Below are 13,703 nucleotides of genomic sequence, written 5' to 3' on the forward strand. Positions count from 1 at the left end.
TGACTCTAGCTGCATATGTATCAAAAGATGGCCTAGTCGGCCATCACTGGAAAGAGAGGCCCATTGGACATGCAAACTTTATATGCCCCAGTACAGGTGAATGCCTGGGTCAAAAAAATGGTAAAGGGTGGATAGGGAAGTAGGGGGAGGGTATGGGGAACTATTGGGATAGCGTTGGAAATGTAATTGAGGAAAAGATGTAATAAAAAATAATTTTATATGAAAAAAAAACCAAAAAAAAAAATTGAAATCATATTATATCTGGAATCCCACTCCTGATCAAATAAATATGCATCAAATATAGTCAGTTTGTTAATTGTATTATTAGTACTTTGATATTTAACTTTCTGGATCCTTTTTTCACAACGTGCTATATTTATTTGTTTTGGTTTGTATCCATTTTTCTCTGTGTGTGAGTGTGTGTACATGTGTGTATGTGTGTGTATGTGTGTGTGTGTATGTGCATGTATGTTTATGTGCATGTGCACATGTATATGTATGTGTGTCCATGATTGCATGTCTGTTAATGAGCGTGTGCCTGTACATGTGCATGACCATGTATATGAAGGTATGAAGGTAATATTTAGACTCATTGTGAGGAACATCATCTAACCCTTGTGCAAAAAGATCTTTCATTGGCCTGGTTCTCATCAATAGGGCTAGAATTTCTGACCACTGAGCTCTGGAGAACCTATTTCTGCCATTCAAATGCTGGAAATAAACAAAAATGCAGCATTCCACTCTGAATTCATTCATTCATTCATTCATTCATTCATCTGGGTATAGGTTGTTCTTATGTACTTGTGCTTGAAGGGGCATTGTTTTACTTATTGTACTACCATTGTATGCTAGCTCCTCTTTTTTCTGGTGTAGAGTATCAAGGTCAAGATTTTGAACATAGCCGGGCAGTGGTGGCGCATGCCTTTAATCCCAGAACTTGGGAGGCAGAGGCAGGCGGATTTCTGAGTTCGAGGCCAGCCTGGTCTACAAAGTGAGTTCCAGGACAGCCAGGGCTATACAGAGAAACCCTGTCTCGAAAAACCAAAAAAAAAAAAAAAAAAAAAAAAAGATTTTGAACATAATGAAGAAGCTCCACTCCATTGAGAACATCTGCAGTACTAAGAACTCTTTTAAAATTTTATTGTGAATTTACATGAATAGGTTCCTTATGTACAAAAGGAAAGCAGTTGACAAAGAGGAAAATGAAGGATAAATTAATTTACTTTTACAGTGCTGGTTGAAAACTACTGCAATTTACAAACAATGTTATCAATATTACACTGTAAGTATTTTGAATAGAATGTCCTAGAATCAGAATTATCAAAAGATAACGTATTTTTTGTAAAGACCACGTATGATCAGGAGAAAAGATAACCCTTACAGGAGACAACATTTGAAAATGATGGGCAGTTATATGGCAGACCAAAGGTAGCTGTTTATTGACCTTGGATTTCAGAAAATAGTAGTTTGTCATTAATCAGAGGCATAAATATAAAATGTAAATGTATCAATCTTTGAGAAGAAAAGAGAGAAATCACTTAGCTTTTTAATTTGAGTTTACATTTAGTGATTGTTCTCTGATTTCAGCCTGGTTTGGCACTGCACATTAATATAGGTGTATTTGATTAAATGGTTTGCAGAAATTAAAAAGTATCCAGAGACATATTTGCCAGTTTGATATACTTTTTAATTTAAAAGGAGAATATGCTGCATCAATATTATAAGCTCAAATAATTACACTGAGTCAATATAAAAATGAAGATACATTTTTATATTTGTTCATTTTACTTAATTTAATATTTGACAAGAAAAGTTGTCCCAAAATGATCATTAGAGATAATCAACTCTAAATCTACACTCAAATACATACCTCTTTCAATTTAATTTACTTTTAATTATTTTGTAATTAATCTTGCATCACTATGATTTTAGAAATGCAATATTTCTAAACTACAATCAAAATATTCTTTAAATACTAGTAGTATATGTACCTGTTATATTTTTTCTTCTGCTGATCTGAGACATTGAGCTGGCAAAACTACTTTCTGAGACTAAGTTAAAGTAGGACAGAGTTGTACTAAATATAAACAAAATCTCCTGATTCAGCATGTTTTTAGTTCAATATAAGATAGAAAACCTTAGGGTAAAGGATTATTGCCTTCTGGCAGAGAACTATATTGGATCCTTCCTATTCGATTAGAAGCTGATACTGAAACTGGCCATGGAAAGTGAAATTGCTCTTTTAAGAACTGACATTCTAAGTCATGAATCAAATCATTGGCCAGCAAGAAAGCATGTAAGCCAGCAATTGCCACAAACATGATGAGTAAAAGGTATTTACTGATTACATTAACAAAAGGCCTTCTGTGAAAACAAGGCTAAATATGAAATCAGACAGAGAATTGTAAGTGGGAGGCATAAAAAGGCTTCTTGAAGCTACATTGAAAAGATTTATTTCACTTTCAGAAATATGCACCACTTCTCGGCCTTTTGGCTAAGATCCAGTGCAGAAATATGCAAACATATTCCGAATTTGAGGTTGTCATTGTATTTCACTGAGGGATTTGATAATGTATTGTTTATTTTATTTTGTTTATTTAATTGCCTTATTTTGCATTCATTGATAATTACTGTTTTATTTGTCAGGAACACAGAGGTACATAAAGAAAAAAAAAAAAAAAGGATTGTTTTTTAACCAATCCATTGCTACTGCGTTTTGCTATCCAAATACAGTACCTTTTAAGACATACTTATGTGACCATTATCACAAAATTACCAAACACATTTTTCCTAGTCATAGTCTATATTCAAACTCAATTATCTCAGAAAATGTTTTTAAGCCTATTAATTGGGTATTGGCTACACAACAAATAATGCCAGCGCATTGGTGTGATTGGAATAAATAAAAATATTTTATAATGTGTTGATCCCAAATATGATTTCATTACAGTGATCATTTTTATCTATTTCTCATAATTCATTGAAGTAAAATGATGAATAACAGATTTCTGATGCATATTTGTGCCATTAATAACAGTAAGTTTTCACTAATAGATTAGAAAATGCCTGAAAAGAATTTTGAAAAAAAAATCTTGTAAAATAAGTTACAAATGGAACTGAGATATGTAATGAGCAAGATTTGGCTTACTGTGAAGGATTATCACATGCATAAGTTTCTAACACATTTTACAAAGATACATTCTATTAAGTTATCAATGCAAAGTGCTATTGATACTTTGTAAGGTATATTTTGTAATCATCTTTTTGTCCGTGCTTTTCTGTTGGATTTGTGTCAGTGACTTGTCTGTCAGATTTGTGTCTGTGTGCATTGGCTATGGGATTTTTTTTCACTATATGTTGAGAGAGATCACAAAATTGGATGTGAAACCCCCTCTGCCTCACATACACTAGAGGTTCATAGCCACAGGGACTTGGAAGATACTCCTGTCCCTGGGTAACAGAGTGCCCTTGGTGTTAATTTCTCAGAAGAACACAGAGTGGGTTTGAAACCCCACTAGCAGACACGGAACCTCAATACATGGCTTGCAGCTGCCATCCTATCTTCCCTTTCTCTTCTATGCAAGCAGAGGAATCTGCTGGCTATGTTTTACCATCCCATTGTGACTGTCTTTGTGTGTGTGTGTGATACTTTACTATTCTGTGACTGAGATAGCCAAAATGACACGGATTGTTTCCACCCCAACCAACTTGGTCTTAAGACATCTTCAGCAGGTCAATGTACATGGACACAATTTGTCAATGAACTTTAAAAAGAAAAAAAAAATAGAAAGCTCATGTTCTCCTCCCTATCAATAGTCCCATCTTTATGGTACACTAACATAAAAGAAGAGCTGTGCAGGAATACCTGGCTTCAGCTACAGAGCCCTCCTCATTCAAAGAGCCAAGACTGGCCCATTTAAAGAGGGCACCCCAGAAGAACAAACAAATGCACCTGACTCTACAGATCTCCCTTCAGTCATGTTACCTGCCATGTCCAAGGCAAATAGACTCATCCTCATTGAGCCTTTGCTACTCGTGGTTTATATAATTTAAAAATTCAGAATGCCCCCTTTTCAGAGAACCTCCACACCTTGATAACCTTCCCCCAAGTCTTCAATAACTCTCCAACCATTGTTGATGAGGCTTTGCACAAGGACTTATTTGAGTTTTTCTCCCTGCATCCCCAAATAACCCTTTTACAATATGTAAGTGGTTTGCTTCTCCCAGCCACCACACTGAAACTATCCCTGAAAGTCACTAAGCACCTTTAGAGACCCTAGAGAAACTAGGGTACTATGCATCTGCCAGGAACATCCTGGCAATTTGCAAAAAGGGGGTACAATATCTGGGCTAAGTCTTCAAAAGACGTAAGAGATATCTATCCTAAGCCATAAAAGAAACAGTCCTGAAAAACTCCAGACTCAAAAATGCAAAGGAAGAGAGGGAATTTCTGATGATGGAGGGCTTTTGCTGCCTGTGGATCCCTGGATATGTGTAAGTCCCTATTTTAAACCACCAAGGAACATTAGGGCTTCGCATGTACTGAAAGCATCTGAAGACCCTGGAAGAACTGAAACAAGCTCTCCTGTCAGACCCTGACATAGGGTTGCCAGGTGGAACCAAACCTTTCAACCTACTCGTAAATGAACATAGAGAAAATAGTCAAAGGGGCTCTAACCCAACATCAAGGACCATGGTCCAGATACAGTATCTTATCTGTCCAAAAAACTCCATCCAGTAGCTGCAGGATAATCACCCTGCTTTGGAATGGTGGCAATAGTGGCTCATTTCATGAAGGATACAGATTAGTTCACTTTGAGATAAAGTCTGGTCATTACCACTCTTCAAACCATGGAACAAATCTTTTTTTTTTGTTTTTTGGTTTTTTTTTTTGTTTTTTGTTTTTGTTTGTTTGTTTGTTTGTTTTTTCGAGACAGGGTTTCTCTGTGTAGCCCTGGCTGTCCTGGCACTCACTTTGTAGACCAGGCTGGCCTCGAACTCAGAAATCCGCCTGCCTCTGCCTCCGGAGTGCTGGGATTAAAGGCGTGCACCACCACGCCCGGCTGGAACAAATCTTAAAACAACTCTAAACCACTGGCTTAGTGATTCACAAATGATACATTATCAGACTCCATTGTTGAAGCCCACTATAATTCTCTTCCAGACATTCTACTCCTCTGCTGTCCAATCCAGACTTGGAGACACCAATTCAGGACTGTTTTAAAATCCTGCCACAAGTGCACAGAACTTGAATGGACTTACAAGTCTCTCCTAGACACAGAGGGAACCTGGTTCACTGATGATATTATCTCCTTGCAGGATTTACAGTCGTATACAGGGGAGGAGGAAAATGGTGTCAAAGGAAGAAGTTATCTGGGCAGAGGCTTTACCTGTTGCAACATTAGCTCAATTGACTGAGCCAGTTACACTAGCAAAGCCTCTGACTTTAGGAAATGACAAAATGCTAAATGTCTACATTTACATACAGTTCACCTGTAGAACTTCTCATGTTCATAAGGCAAAATACAAACCAATGGGTCTGATGACTGCAGAAGGAAATTAAAAAAAAAAATCTTGGCACTGTTAATGGTTCCTTGGCTCCCCAAAAGATTAGTGATTATCCACTGTCTAGGGGATGGAAAAGAAGAAGATAATCCAGTTACCAGATGCAATATCCTAACAAAACAAGCAGCTAAGGAAATAGCTCTGAAAGCAGAGCCTATTTTAACTATGGAATTTCCAGACCCAGGGTACTCCCAATTACTGGCTGTTGCCAAATATACAGCAGAGGACCTCTGGTGGATCAAGCAACTGCCTATGACTCAATTTCTGGATGGATGTAGGTGGTCTGCAGATGGAAAAGTAATCCTTCCTGCTGGTATAGGGGATCAAATACTAAACAAGATACACTGATAAACTCATATGGGTACCTGGAGAATACAAGATTTGCTTTGTTATGAGAGCTCAAGGTCTAGTATGTTAGATCCAATATTGATAAAATCATGGACAGCTGCAAAGCCTGCCAGATCTTTAATGCATCTAAGAACACCACAACTTGAGGGATACAGATAATAAACACTCAACCTGGGGCTTTGGGCAAAGTCAATTTCACTGGGGATATTCCTGGAATATTTGGGTACAGATATCTCTTTGTGTTTGTCAACAGCTTTTCAGGTTGGACTGAAGGGTTTCAGACTAAACAGGAGACTGTCCAGATGGTGGCAAAGAAATAACTTGAAGACATTCTACCAAGTTATGACTTCCACAGATGATAGGGTCAGATACTGGACCAGATATTGTGTCCAAGATAAGTCAGAGATTTGCCACAGCATGGGATTGATTAGAATTACATTATACATATAGATCCCAGAGTTCAGGACAGGTTATAAAAAAAAAAGTAAGTAAAAATCTAAAAGAGACCCTAACTAAATTAGCCTTGGTGACTGGTGGTAACTGGGTAACTTTCATCCCTGTTGCCCCCTATAGAGTATGGAACTCACCCTATCAGAAGGGATTTGCACCCTTTGAAATTATGTTTGAAAAACAACCCCCCATTATCCACTAACTTACAGACAGAAGTCATTTCAGACATCAAGGACCAGGGCCTCTTGGAGAACACAAAATCCATCCAATGGCTCCACATGCAGGTCTGGCCTAAACTGGATGCTCTGTATGAAACAGCTACCCCACCGGAACCAAACTCACTGCATTGAAGGTAGAACAGATTGCACCTTTGACAACATACCCCCACCTGGGCAGCTGACCTACTCAGGGAACAAGAAGAACCCTAATGAGTGGCTTAACCTGGCCTATGGAAATAGATGGTTTCTAAAAACTCTGAGAACCCACTCAGGATCTGACTGCAATGCCTGGGCTACTGAAACTAGTCTGGACTTTCAGAATGCTAATTCTAGGAAGTATGAGCTCTCCTTCCTTGCTTTTCCCTTCCAGCCTTGGTACAGCTTGTATCAAGAATTGCCTACCATGCTGATGAGAGATAATAGGTGTATTGTTTGATAAGGACAACTAGTTTATCAGACATAAAACAGAGTCCCTTACAATTACTTTGGCAGTTATGATGGGTCTGGGTCACACAGGAGCAGGGACTGGCATATTCATGCTAGTCCTATAGAGTTCCATCTATGCCAACTTAAATACAGCCATAGGTGATGACATTACAGAATTGGAAAGAAAAATAAAACACTTAGAAAGATGGAGAAACTCTCTGACAGAAGTTGTGCTACAGTATAAAAGAGAGTTAGATGTGATGTTCTTACAGCAAGGTGGGCTATGTACTGCTCTAAAACAGAAATGATGTTTTTACATGAATCATTTCAGGGTGATCAGGGACTCACTGGCTATAGTAAAAAAATTATAAAAATGACAGAAAGATATATAGCCCAGAAGTAAATCAAATCATTGTTTAATAGCCTCCCCATAAATAGCCTAATTTCAACCCCGCCCAGTCCCCTACTCATATACTACTATTGCTATTAACATTTTGTCCCTATATATTAAACAGAGCAATGAAATTTATTTTTATTGGATATTTAAAATATTTATATTTCAAATGTTATCCCCTCTCCCAGTTTCTCCTCTCCAATCCACCCTCCACCTGCTTCTATGAGGATGCTCCCTCTAACAAGCAACCCTTCCCACCTTACACCCTGGCATTCCCCTACTCTAGGGAAATGAGCCTTCACAGGACCAATGACTTCATCTCCTATTGATGCTAGACAATGCCATCTTCTCCTACATATGCAGCTGGAGCCATGGGTCCTTCTACATGAACACTTTGGTTGGTAGTTTAGTCCCTGGGAGCTCTTGGGTATATGTTTGGTGATATTGTTGTTCTTCCTATGAGGTTCCAAAACCCTTCAGCTCATCCAGTCCTTTCTCTAATTCCTTCACTTGGAACCCTGAGCTAAGTGCAATGGTTATCTGCAAGAATCTGCCTCTGTATTTGTCAGGGTCTGGCAGAGCCTCTAAGGAGACATCTATAAAAGGCTCCTGTCAGAAAGCACTTCTTCACATCCAAAATAGTGTCTGGGTTTTGTGTCTGTATATGGGATGAATTTGCAGGTAGGGTTCTGGATGACCTTTTCTGTAGTCTCTGCTCCACACTTTGTCCCCATATTACCTATAGACAGGAGACTTTCTGGGGTAAAAATTTAGAGATGAGTATGTGGCCCCATCCTCCAAGGGGGGCCATGCCTAACCTCTGGATATGGTCTCTACAGGTTCTCCCTACCCTTTGTTGGGCATTTCAGCTACTCTCAATCCTGTTGGGTCCTTGGAATCTCTTGTGTTCCTGGTATCCTGGACTTACTGGTTGCTAACACCAGTTACCCATCCCCCATTCCTACATACCTCTGTTCAAATTTCTAACCCTCTGTATATTAATCCAACTCCTCTAATACCTGCCCCCCTTTTGCCTTCCTACTCATCTTTTCCTCCAAAGTCCCTCCCACCGTTTACCTCCCATGAGTACTTTGTTCCCCTTTCTAGGAAAGAATGAAGCATCCACATTTTGTTTTTCCTTCTTCTTGACCTTCATATTTTCTGTGAATTGTATCTTAGACATTCCAAGCTATTGGGCTAATATCCACTTATCTTGACTACATACCAAGTGTGTCCTTTTCTGATGGGGTCACCTCACTCACGATATTATCTAGTTCCATCCATTTGCCTAAGAATTTCATGAAGTTATTGTTTTTAATAGCTGAGTAGTACTCCATTGTGTAAATGTGCCACATTTTCTGTATCCATTCCTCTGTTGAAGGACATCTGTGTTCTTTGCAGCTTCTGGCTNTTATAAATAAGGCTGCTATGAACATAGTGGAGCATGTGTCCTTATTATAAGTTGGATCATTTATTTTTGAGGTATATGTGCAGGAGTGGTATAGCTGTGTCTGCAGGTAGTACTATGTCAAGTTTTCTGAAGAACCACCATATTTATTTCCAGAGTGATTATACCAGCTTGCAATCCCACCAGCAATGGAGGGGAGGAGTGTTCCTTTTTCTCCACATCATTGCCAGCATCAGAATTCACCAGAGTTTTTGATCTTAGCCATTATTCTTACTGGTGTGAGGGGGAATCTCAGAGTTGTTTTGATTTGCATTTTTCTCATGACTAAGGACTAAGGTCCTCCTCAACCATTCAATATTCCTCAGTTAAGAATTATTTATTTATCCCTGTAGCCCATATTTAATACAGTATTTGGTTCTCTGGAGTCTAACTTCTTGAATTCTTTGTATATATTGTATATTAGCCCTCTATAGGATGTAGGATCGTTAAAGATTCTTTTCCCAATCTGTTAGTTGCCATTTGTCCTATTTATAGTATCCTTTGCCTTACAGAAGATTTCCAATTTTATAAGGTCCCATTTTTCTAGTGTCGATATTAGAGCATTAGCCATTTGTATTCTGTTCAGAAAATTTCCCTTTTGCTCAAGTGTTTGAGGAATTTCTGCACATTCCCTTCTTTTATGTACCTGGTTTTAAATGGAGGTCCTTGATTAACTTGGACTTGAACTTTGCACAAGGAGATAAGCATGGATCAAAGAGCATTCTTTGACTTACTGACTGCCAGTTCAAACAGCAATATTTGTTGAAAATGCTGACTATTCCCCAGGATATGATTTTAGCTCTTCTGTGAAAGATCAAGTAAAAATAGGTGTATGGATTCATTTTTGGGTCTTCAATTCTATTCCATTGATCTACCTGCCTGTCACTGAACCAGTACCATGCAATTTTTATAACTATTTGTCTATAGTACAGCTTGAGGTCAGGGATGGTCATTCCCCACAAAGTTCTTTTAGGGTTGAGAATAGTTTTTACTATCCTGGGTTTTTGGTTATTCCAAAAGAATTTGCAAATTGCTCTTCCTAACTCTATTAAGAATTGAGTGGAAATTTTAAGGGGGATTGCATTGAATGTATCGATTGCTTCCAGCATTCCATTTTGTCATTTTACTATTTGGATTTCAGAATACTTTTTGTATGTTCATGGGCATCACATTCGTTAGGTTAGGGAAGTTTTCATCTCTAATTTTGTTGAAGATATTTATTGGTCCTTTAATTGAGAATCTTCACTCTCTTCTATACCTACTATCCTTTGGTTTGGACTTTTCATTATGTCCTTGATTTCTTGGATGTTTTGGGGTAGGAACTTTTAAAAAAATATTATTAGATATTTTCTTCATATACATTACAATTGCTATCCCAGAAGTCCCCTATACCCTCCCCCCACACTGCTTTCCTATCCACTCACTCCCACTTCTTGGCCCTGGCATTCTGGGCCCTGAAATTCTCCTATACTGGGGCATATAGAGTTTGCAAGACGAAGGGGCCTCTCTTCCCAATGATGGCTGAATAGGCCATCTTCTGCCACATATGCAGCTAGAGACACAAGCTCTGGGGGTACTGGTTAGTTCATATTGTTGTTCCACCTAAAGGGTTGCAGACCTCTTCAGCTCCTTAGGTACTTCTTTAGCTCCTCCACTGCGGGCCTTGTGCTCCATCCACTAGATGACTGTGAGCATCTACTTCTTTATTTTCCAGGCACTAACATAGATTTACAAGAGACAGCTATTTCAGGGTCCTTTCAGCAAAATCTTTCTGGCATTTGCAATAGTGTCTGGGTTTGGTGGGTGATTATGGGATGGACCCCCAGGTAAGGCAGTCTCTGGATGGTCCATCCTTTTGACTTAGCTCCAAACTTTGTCTCTGCAACTCCATCCATGGATAGTCCAACTCTCTTCAAACTATTCCACAAAATAGATACAAAAGGTACTCTACCCAATTCATTCTATGAAGTCACAATTACTCTGATATCTGAGCCACAAAAAGATCCAACAAAGTGAACTTCAGACCAATTTCCCTTATGAATATCAATGCAAAAATACTCAATAAAAACCTCATAAACTGAATCCAAGAACACATCAAAACAATCATGCATCCTGACCAAGTAGGTTTCATCCCAAGGATTCAGGGATGGTTTAATATATTGAAATCCATCAACATATTCCACTAAATAAACAAACTCAAAGACAAAAATCACATGATAATCTTATTAGATGCTGAGAAAGCATTTGACAAAATCCAAAACCCCTTCATGATATAAGTCCTGGAATGATCAGGAATTCAAGGCCCATAACTAAACATAATAAAAGCAATCTACAGCAATCCAGTAGCCAACATCAAAGTAAATGGAGAGAAGCTGGAAGCAATCTCACTAAAATCAGGGACTAGACAAGGCTGCCCACTTTCTCTCTACCTATTCAATGTAGTACTTGAAGTCCTAACCAGAGCAATTCGACAACAAAAGGAGATCAAAAGGATACAAAATGGAAAGGAACAAGGCAAATATCACTATTTGCAGATGATATGATAGTATATATAAGTAACCCTAAAAATCCACCAGAGAACTCCTAAATCAAATAAACCGGTTCAGCGCAGTAGGTGGATATAAAATTAACTCAAACAAATTACTGGCCTTTCTCTACACAAAGGATAAACAGGACGAGAAAGAAATTAGGGAAACAACCCTTCATAATAGTCACAAATAATATAAAATACCTTGGTGTGACTCTAACTAAGGAAGTGAAAGATCTGTATAATAAGAACTTCAAGTCTCTGAAGAAAGAAATTGAACATGATCTCAGAAGATGGAAAGATCTCCCCTGCTCATGGATTGGCAGGATTAATATAGTAAAAATGACTATCCTGCCAAAAGCAATCTACAGATTCAATGCAATCCCCATCAAAATTCCAACTCAAATCTTCACTGAGTTAGAAAGGGAAATTTGCAAATTCATCCGGAATAAAAAAACAAACAAACAAACAAACAAAAAAAAAACCAAAAAAAAATAAAAACCTAGGATAGCAAAAACTATTCTCAACAATAAAAGAACTTCTGGGGGAATCACCATGACTGACCTCAAGCTGTACTACAGAGCAATTGTGATAATAACTGTATGGTACTTGTACAGCAACAGATAGGTAGACCAATGGAATAGAATTGAAGACCCAGAAATGAACCCACACACCTATCGTCACCTGATCTTTGACAAGGGAGATAAAATCATCCAGTGGAAAAAAGACAGTATTTTCAACAAATGGTGCTGGCACACCTTGCAGTTATCATGTAAAAGAATATGAATTGATCCATTCTTATTTACTTGTACAAAGCTCAAGTCTAAGTGGATCAAAGAACACCACATAATACCAGAGACACTGAAATTGTAGAGGAGAAAGTGGGGAAAACCCTCGAAGATACTGGCACAGGAAGAAATTCCCTAAACAGAACAGCAAAGGCCTGTGCTGTAAGATCAAGAATCGACATATGGTACCTCATAAAACTGCAAAGTTTCTGTAGGGCAAAAGATACTGTCAATAAGACAAAAAGGCCACCAACAGATTGGGAAAGAATTTTCACCAATCTTTAACCTGATAGGGGACTAAAATCCAATATATACAAATAGCTCAAGAAGCTTAACTCCAGAAATTCAAATAACCCCATTAAAACATGTGATACAGAGATAATCAAAGAATTCTCAACTGAGGAATACTGAAGCACTGAGAATCACTTAAAAAAATCTTCAACATCTTTAATCATCAGGGAAATGCAAATCAAAACAACTCTGAGATTCCACCTCACACCAGGCAAGATCAAAAATTTAGGTGACAGCAGATGCTGGCGAGGATGTGGAGAAAGAGGAACACTCATCCATTGCTGGTGGGATTGCTAGCTTGTACAACCACTCTGGAAATTTGTCTGACGGTTCCTCAGAAAATTGGACATAGTACTACCGGAGGATCCCGAAATACCTCTCCTAGGCATATACCCAGAAGATGTTTCAACTGGTAATAAGGACACATGCTCCACTATGTTCATAGTTGCCCTATTTATAATAGCCAGAAGCTCGAAAGAACCCAGATGTCCCTCAACAGAGGAATGGGTACAGAAAAGGTGGTACATTTACACAATGGAGTACTACTGAGCCATTAAAAACAATGAATTTATGAAATTCTTGGGCAAATGAATGTACCTGGAGGATATCATCCTGAGTGAGGTAACCCAATTACAAAAGAAGTAACTTGATATTCACTCACTGATAAGTGGGTATTAGCCCAGAAACCTAGAATACCCAAGATACAACTTCCAAAACACAAGAAAATCAAGAAGGAAGACCAACACGTGGATACTTCATTCCTCCCTAGACACTGAATACAATATCTATGGAAGGACTTGCAAAGACAAAGTTTGGATCTAAGATGAAAGGATGGATCAGCAAGAGACTACCCAACCCGGGAGTCCATCCCATAATCAGCTACCAAACGCAGACACTATTGCATACACCAGCAAGATTTTGCTGAAAGAACCCTGATATAGCTGTCTCCTGTGAGGCTTTGCCAGTGCCTGGCAAATACAGAAGTGGATGCTCACAGTCAACTATAGGATGGAACACAGGGCCCCCAGTGTAGCAGCCAGAGAAAGTACCCAAGAGCTGAAGAGGTCTGCAACCCTATAGGTGGAACAACAATGTGAACTAATCAGTACACCCAGAACTCGTGTCTCTAGCTGCATATGTAGCAGAAGATGGCCTAGTTTGCCATCATGGAGAAGAGAGGCCCCTTGGTCTAGCAAACTTTATATGCCCCAGTACAGGGGAAAGTCAGGACCAAGAATTGGGAGTGAGT

The sequence above is a fragment of the Mus caroli genome, chromosome 1, assembly GCF_900094665.2.
Source record: "Mus caroli chromosome 1, CAROLI_EIJ_v1.1, whole genome shotgun sequence".
NCBI classification, from domain to species: Eukaryota; Metazoa; Chordata; class Mammalia; order Rodentia; family Muridae; genus Mus; species Mus caroli.